General features: G+C 35.8%; 2 pseudogenes; one reads left to right on the plus strand and one right to left on the minus strand.

Moving 5' to 3' along the window:
• Nucleotides 1-240: 240 nt before the first annotated feature.
• LOC120114047 lies at nt 241-3,111 on the minus strand (annotated as a pseudogene).
• Nucleotides 3,112-5,172: 2,061 nt separating this feature from the next.
• Nucleotides 5,173-6,444, plus strand: LOC120114010 (annotated as a pseudogene).
• The last annotated feature ends 503 nt before the right edge of the window (nt 6,445-6,947 follow it).

Genomic DNA, 6,947 nt, shown 5'->3' on the forward strand with positions numbered 1-6,947 from the left:
AACTATAATAAACAATAATATCTAAGATATTTTGCTTCTAATCTTACACATTCTTCAAAATTCTTCGTCACAATGAGGCGCTTAAATTCAAAGAGATAAATCCAGTTTATATGGGAAAACAATGATGCAGAGCTAGTATCATCCTGTCATTTCTTGCACAGATATTTTGCTTCATGAGGTCTTACTCCAATTGGCATGCCACTTGAAAAGGCCCTATCCATGGCATTGCATAACTTGGAACTAGATCTTACCAAGTTCAAGGATTGGTGGAGCAAATTTCAAAGCTTGAAATGCCACCTGATATTAAATAATGAAAAATTAGAATCTTGAGAGCAAACATAACTTGGTAAAGAAGAGGGCAAAGTGACCCAAATTCAGTAAGATTTTCTAATTGTTGATGTGCCATTGGTCCATTGCGTTAATTTACTTTATGCAAATAAAATATAGGAACTTGACTATACATTCAACCTTCCGTTTACAAAATGACTTTCAGAGTATTGCTCCTGACCGTTTCGGAAAGATTCCAAGTCATTGCCAGAGTCGTCTAACCGACGCTCATAAAATGAACTTGAAATGCCTTCTTTACAATAGATTCCTATATTAGTAAAAAGATGGCAGACACCCTACATTACATGACAAGGTTAGTGCCATAAATATAATCTATGCTTAAACAAAAGCCCATCATACTCTACATTCAACCTTCCGTTTACACCTAAAGTGAATCAAAATTAACTGGAAAAAAATTATAGATACTTAAAAGAAAAGCACAAAACAAGGGCTTCTAACATTTAAGTATAACATAAGTGAGGAATGTATCTAAATTCCACTTGAACATCATCAGTAGAATGTTAATTAAATATATTTGAAGAATATTTCCATCAACTATATCTTCTCTACCTTTAGAAAGAATATTCTGTATTGCTTCAAAAATGGACCACAAGCAATACAGAATTTATAACCAATAAATATTAATCATCCATTAAGATGAATAACAACTATGAAATAAGAAGGCATCAGTGCTACAACAATTTATACCTCCAACAAAAACTGCATCCCTCCATCCACAAAGTAATAAGGTGAGTTTGTTAGCAAGAAAATTTTCTTCCCCTTCTCCTTTAACGTCCTAAGAAAGTGTAATAATTGGCCCTGAAACATAAACCAAAATTAGTATTCCCAGGAGGAAAGAACATATTTCACAGAGGACGGGCCAAGCTTCACAGAAATCTTTCTTTGATACTAAACGGCACTAAAAAATAACTAAAACATAAATAGTTAGTACTTACATTTTTTACTAGATATCGATGAGGATCAGAAAGAATTCCTCTATGCATCAAACCACTTCGATGAACATGCTGAATTGAACGATTGACATATTCATATACATAGCAGGCATCAAATTCTAGTTTAGCATCAACGAAATATTGCACAATATCGGCAATGAGACATGCCTAAAAGATTATGGAAGGGAAAAAATCAGGAACTTAAAAATAGAACAAAACATGTGCTTATCATAAAGGCAAATAGTCCAAGAAAAGGCAAAAAAACTTACAAAACCTGATAATACAATTTGGCAAGCCTGAAATATGTACTATCCATATCAATGTCCACAAGTGGATTTTCAAATTGACAGGATATTTTGACATTTATTAGATATATTGAAAAGTGAACTTGTTATCTTATTTCATCAATAACATTGGAATGAAGAAGAAGAAAAAGGCAGCAGCAGCAATGACTAAAAGAAGTACTAAGATTACAGTCAATCAAAAGGTATTATGAGACATTAGCATGCATGTGTAAGTATTTGTTGGAATCCCCTAGCCCAAATATCACCATCTGATTATAATGCTCTGACAAACACTCATAGATGCGTCTTACAAATGTGAAAGACTACATATGTTATTATTTAGACATACATGTACAATATTGTTATACATACAAACAATGCAATTACTGAAACCAACCTCACTAAAGCAGAAAAAGTCCATCAAGCCCACAAGACGGCGTGCCTGGTCATGGCCAATATGTCTTTTTCCATATGTCTCTACTATTTCCTTCTCACTAAGCTGCATCATAAGTTGCAAAATGAGAAGCAGGATATTTCATATAGTCATGTAAGAATTTCCCAACACATGCACATGATACAAACTGATAAGAAGCCTCAAGCTATTGCTAGTGATCATTAATAAAAATGACGAGTTGTTACAAGTTTTAAGAAACTTTAAACTCACATCTTCCCAGGTGTCAAAACCATTCATATTAAACATGGCAGGTTTTATCTAATATTTTCCTCTCTCCCTTTATTGCCAATCATACACCACTATAGTTTGGTAATAAATAACCCATACTAATCATCAAGGCAAACCTAGTTCCAGCATTGCACAATAAGCAGAACAGCCAGGTCACCAGAAATAATTAATAGTACCTGGCGACGACCATAGAAGCATCCCTCTAGCTCTATGGAACCAAAAAAAATCCAACTTCAAGAGACATCCATGCTACCTATCAAAGTACAATCCTCTAATGGGAAAGGAAGTATCATATTTAAAACTCAAACAAACCTCTGGATACCTAAACTGCAAGAATGCGATAGATAACAATATGTCACACCAACAATAAGCCACAGTAAAAAAGATCAATTACATAGCTGCATTATAAAATCACATAAATGCTAACCTCATTCACCATATGTTCCTTTGCGAGATCATATATCAAACTTTGCAAGTTCGCAGAGTAATGTACCAATGTAAAATCATAATCAAATCCGTATCCTGAATAAGATCCAGTCTAATACCCCTATTCACATATATACCTATTAACATCAAACAGAAAAACATTTTGAATACTACAGGGTATATAGGATCCGCAAATCTGCTAAAACAGATTCAAATTAAACATAAAGGAACAGAACATAATGAACCTTCAGGATTCATCTTCGGCATTGCCTTGAGTGCTTCTGGAATCTCGAGGAAACTCCGTTTGGCAGCATGAAACTCCGTCCGAACCCTGTCAATGTCATCATTAGACTCCGAAGTTTCTGCTTCTGCACGCTTTATCGTTCCTCGAACTTGGATACTGTTTGTTGTAGCCACGGACATTTGCGCCAAATCCTTTTTTTTACAATAATATAAATCTCAAATAATCAACAACTCACAACTTGTACCAAGAGAACATAATAAATTTAAAAGTTAGAAAATAAGATTGCAATCGAAACATGCCTATTTGAAACATTTACAAAAACAAAAATATATAAGTCCAGATTTACAGATTTCTTTAAAAAAACAACAAACAGTAAACAAAGAATAAAAAGGAGGGGAAAACCTAAAAGACACCAGAAGAAGAAAATCTCGTTCTCTGCAAGAAAGATACATGAAAAGTGAGATCATTGCTGCTAATAGTTTTAAAAAAATATGAGAGAAAAAAATAGAGAGAGAGCGAGAGATGAACATACGTTGAGAGAGAGCAAAGGGAAGAAGCCTGCGAAAGGAAGCCATGAAAGGAAAGGAACACAACTGAGCTTACGACGAGATTGGAAAATGGAAAATAGCAGATTTATTATTTTTTGTTTTGAACTTCAGTCCTGTGAAGAAAAATACGGGAAACTTGAATACGGTGGCTGAAGGAGCATTTCAAGTTCCAACTCCAAATCCGCCTTTTCTGGGTTGCGCTTATTTCGTTTGATAAATACTACTAGTTCAATATCTTCTAGTGGTAAATCCTAAGCCAAAAATAGAAAATTTTAAACTTGCGGCGTTTTAAAAAACAAACGCCACTAAAGTACAAGTCTAGCGGCGTTTTTATAAAAACGCCACTAATGTACGAGTCTATAGCGGCGTTTGTATAAAAACACCACTAATGTACGAGTCTATAGCGGTGTTTGTATAAAAACGCCACTAAAGTACAAGCCTATAGCGGCGTTTGTAAACACAAACGCCACAAAATTAGAGTCTATAGCGGCGTTTGTATAAAAACGCCACTAAAGTACTACTCTATCGCGGCGTTTTGTATAAAAACACCGCTAAAGTCGAGTCTATAGCGGCGTTTGTATAAAAACGCTGCTAAAGTACTACTCTATTGTGGCGTTTTATATAAAAACGCCACTAAAGTACGAGTCTATAACGGCGTTTGTATAAAAACGCCGCTAAAGTTACCATTTTGTGGCGTTTGAAATATAAACGCCGCTATATATTTAAAGTTAGTGGCGTTTACTCTTAAAACGCCGCTAAAAATGCCGCTGTAGAACATTTTTGTTGTAGTGTATTAAAACTTGAACTCGAAATATAATATTGAAACTTAAACTCGAAAAGGCTTGAACTCAAAAAAAATTTAGAAGCTCGATTGAAGCCTAAAATTCGAGCTTGATTGAAGTGAAAGAATAGTTCACTCAATGCTTACCAAAAGGCTCCATGATTTTGAATGTCAAATTACATCTATTATTTATAGAAGTTAGTTGGGATGATCTTCTATGTTTCTTAGTCATGTGAGATTGTTTTAAAAAAAAAATTAAACCAAACAATATCATTTTGTTATGATTTTTTTAGCCCCAAATTTATTTTTTAATTATAGTTATATAATTATATTTATTATTTAATATGTTTTACCTTAAATATTATGTTGTAGTTAATTTGAATCATTTTGTTTCACTTAATTTTATGGTTTTTAACTTATATATATGTTATAACTTGCTTTGAATATAAATTGTGATATAAAAAATTATTTTTTATTAAATATTTTTGATATTTTATTTAATTTTTTAAATAATTATGACGTCGTCCGGTTCTTTCGGCCTGTCGGACCGATTCGACCGATTAAATCAGTGAACCGATAGCATGACCGGTTCGCTAACCGATCCGGTTCTAAAACCATGTCTACAGTAAAAGAGTGAAAGAAGGAGCACCTTCCTTCTAAGAAATTGGGGGGGGGGGGGGGACCAAACTCAGTTGTATTCAAAATACTAAGAGAGAATGACTCAACACAACAGCCTACCACTTGATAGCTACTTCCACAATCCAAATCAATTTTAGCCATTGATATGGCCGAATTCTTTACGAGTTCACACTATTGTTTTCCTATTTCCTTGTTTGTTTATGTTATTTTCTGACCCACAAAACAAGTTCATGTCCACATGACTTTTATCTCGAAACTATCTATAAATAGCCCCCACCCTACCCCTTCCCTTCACTCTGCATTAAACAATTCTAAGCTTTTCCATAACACTCGAAGTAGCAAGAGAAATGGCAAATTTCCCAGTGATAAACTTGGAGAAACTCAATGGTGAGGAGAGAGCAGCCACCATGGACCAAATCAGAGATGCCTGTGAGAACTGGGGATTCTTTCAGGTATGTAACAAAACTCACCACCATACATATAGTTGTATGTATATTATTCTTCCTTGATATTTTGCTGGTTCATTTGTTGCAGGTGCTGAAACATGGGATTCCCCATGAATTCCTGGACACCGTTGAAAGCTTGACGAAAGGGCATTACAAGAATGCATGGAGCAGAGGTTCAAGGAACTGGTGGCAACCAAGGCCCTTGAGGGTCTCCAGGCAGAGGTTACCGATATGGATTGGGAAAGTACATTCCACTTGCGCCATTTACCCCAATCAAACATAGCTGAAATCCCAGTCTATCTGATGAATACAGGTATATATCCAAACAAACACCCATTTTCACCACTCCCTCAATCAAATCAACACATATATATGTGTCCTTGATTCAATAAAAAATAAAATTGCAGGAAAGTGATGAAAGAATTTGCATTGAAATTGGAGAAACTAGCAGAAGAGCTCCTTGACTTGTTGTGTGAGAACCTGGGACTAGAGAAGGGATACTTGAAAAAAGCTTTCTATGGGGCAAAAGGTCCAACTTTTGGCACCAAAGTTGCAAACTACCCACCATGCCCAACCCCAGACAAAATCAGGGTCTCCGAGCTCACACGGATGCCGGTGGCATCATCTTGCTATTACAAGACGCCCAAGTGAGCGGCCTGCAGCTTCTCAAAGACGGCGAATGGGTGGATGTTCCCCCCATGCGCCACTCCATTGTGATCAACCTCGGGGACCAGCTCGAGGTCATCACCAATGGCAAGTACAAGAGCGTGGAGCATAGGGTGATTGCCCAAACCGACGGTGCTCGCATGTCCATCGCTTCGTTCTACAACCCTGGCAGCGACGCCGTTATCTACCCTGCACCGGCCCTGCTGGAGAAGAAGCGGCGGATGAGAAGAAAAAGTTGTACCCAAAATTTGTGTTTGAAGATTACATGAGCTTTACGCAGCACTGAAATTTCAGGCCAAGGAACCGAGGTTCGAAGCCATGAAAGCCAGAGAAACAGCGGCTCCAATTTCAACAGCTTAAGAAAATTTCATACCTGAGCATTTTATTTTGAGTTGATCAAGATATGGCTACTCTTAATCATCTATTTTGAGCATTTTAGTGGCGTGTTAAAAAAACCAATAGTTTACTATTGGTGACTATTCTAAACAGTAACCAACAATGTCTACTTCTACACTGCCATTTTATTATTATGTATTTTTCAATAAATAATATCTTTGAATTTTCTATTGTTGTGGGTGAATCTTATGACATATTATCGTAGAATAAACCCAAAAATTCTTTTTTTTTTATTAAAAAACTCAGCATGAATGAGAAATAAACACAAGAAAGAAGAGGCGGAATATAAAGATTTGCAATAATGAAATGATTTCATGTTTGTTTTTCTTAATCTGTAATTAACCAACCTGAAACGTAATTTAATCATATTTAATTCTACCTATACTTCAAAACTGGGTTCCTATAGAAAGTTTGGAATTTGATTGATAAAGATGCTGTTTTCCAGTTATTGCTTTAGAAGTTTGGGACAGTATGGACTATGGAGGGCAGGAAATGCAACCTTTATGATGTCCAATCTTGATATGTCGGTCTTGACACCCAATTGGTCGGCTTTCC

The sequence above is a fragment of the Hibiscus syriacus genome, unplaced genomic scaffold, assembly GCF_006381635.1.
Source record: "Hibiscus syriacus cultivar Baekdansim isolate YM2019G1 unplaced genomic scaffold, ASM638163v2 tig00110216_pilon, whole genome shotgun sequence".
In the NCBI taxonomy this organism is placed as follows: domain Eukaryota; kingdom Viridiplantae; phylum Streptophyta; class Magnoliopsida; order Malvales; family Malvaceae; genus Hibiscus; species Hibiscus syriacus.